The sequence below is a fragment of the Olea europaea genome, unplaced genomic scaffold (assembly GCF_002742605.1).
Source record: "Olea europaea var. sylvestris unplaced genomic scaffold, O_europaea_v1 scaffold1251, whole genome shotgun sequence".
Classification (NCBI taxonomy): Eukaryota; Viridiplantae; Streptophyta; class Magnoliopsida; order Lamiales; family Oleaceae; genus Olea; species Olea europaea.
The window spans coordinates 218,738-220,621 of NW_019229949.1; the positions used below are offsets into that span (position 1 = coordinate 218,738).

At 30.7% G+C, this 1,884-nt stretch overlaps 1 pseudogene; it reads right to left on the bottom strand.

Moving 5' to 3' along the window:
• The window catches only part of LOC111374430, a 19,906-nt pseudogene extending 18,022 nt beyond the window's left edge, over positions 1–1,884 (bottom strand).

Sequence of the window (1,884 nt, forward strand, 5' to 3'; positions counted from 1 at the left end):
GTTTGAGGTCCATTAAGGTTTTCATTATTCTTGCTGGCACAAGAGAAAACCCTAGATGCTGCAATCATATTCTCTGTGTGGATTATCGTTGGAGGCTGGACAATTGGACAGCTGTGGTGACGAATCAAAATTGTGGAACGAAAAGAAAAGCAAAAGGATTGCAGATCTGAAAAAGGTATAATCTTATCACAATTTCTATCTAAACACAAAGACGATTCTTGGTGGGAATCGAAAATTATTTTAAATTCCGCTGTGCATGTATAAGTAGATTCCCAACAATATCCAACTTAATTAGGATCTTGTAGAAATAGCAGATCTTCTTCCCGAACCCTCATCCGCTTATGATTCTCCTACAAGATTCGAGATTCTTCCCTTTGTAGTTCGAACGATTGTAGAATGATTTCTGCAAGAAGATCTCGTTGAAACATGGAAGAAAATTTGGGAAAGGCAGGGTTTTCCCAAGAACCAAGGCACTAAAATGGAAGGAGCAAGATGAAACACGAGAAGAATGAAATGGGTTTGGAAATAGAATATGTAGTGATAGTGATTTTAAAATAAGATTGTCTATGTTATAGCCAAGAATTTCAATAACTTGTAATCTGAAAGTTCACTTTTGTAGACATTACCTCAAAGGACTTAAGATTTATATAATTAATCTAAAAAGTTAGAATTATCTATAAGAATGTGTTCCAATTATCAAATTTATGATTCGATATTCAACTTGGCATCATATTTCACAACTTCTATAGAAGGTTCACTTGTACGTTAGCAGACTTATGAGTACTAACATGTATTCTCGACTATTATATATGGAAAATTTATTAGGGTCTGTTTGATTGTAAAGATGGAATTTGGGTGAAAAGAAAATGAATTCCAAAGAATTGAATTGCTTAGAAATTGTTTTACTAGAAATTGTCAATTGATAGTGTTTGATTGATATAATTTTCTAGGTGGAAAATGTTGAAATAAAAGTATTTTTTGGTGTTCGTTTAGCTTTATTTTTATGAAAATTGTCAATTTAAGGAATATCCATTTCCACCATTGTTCCTAAAAATTGTTTCCATTGCCAACCAAAAAAAAAATTCAAAAATTATCTATATTTTAGTATTCGTCTGGCTTTGTTTTACATGAAAATTGTCAATTTAAGGGCTATCCCCTTTCACAATTGTTCCTAGAATTTGTTCACATTGCCAACAATTAAAAAAAAAAAAGAAGAAGAAGAAGAAGAAGTGGAATTTCAAAAACCACCTACCCCATGGAAAATAAAATGTGGAATTTCATACTTTACCGGCTTGTACCTAGAAATTCATGGAAAATCAATTCCCTGAAAAATTTTGTTAATCAAACAGGTCAAAAGTGGAAGTTGGAATTCAAATTCTAAGTTCCATGAAAAATATAGTGTAATCAAACAGGGCCTTAGTTCGATCGTATTGAAAACTAAGCAACCAATATCCTTCTTGTTATTCGTTATACAATTGATATAACCACCAGCAATCACCTACCTCGATCAAAACTTTTCCATGCCGAAGGACATAATAACTATAATACCTCCAACTCTCACCTATAAAATGGAACAAATTATAAATACAAAAATATATAATAATAATAATAATAATAATAATAATAATAATAATAATAATAATAATAATAAATAAATAAATAAATAAATAAATAAAATAAAAAAATGCTAAAGTTTTATAAGATCAAATTATTTTGTAATTTAGAATCATAGTTGCATAGCTTGAGGATATCAGCACTTTAAGCCATTCAAGAAACTTCTCATATTGAGATCAAGATTGTGACCAATACGCGCGCAAGAAAGAGAGCTTCTAAACTCTACCAATACCTTACCTTATGTGAAATACTAGCACGGTCGTAATACAT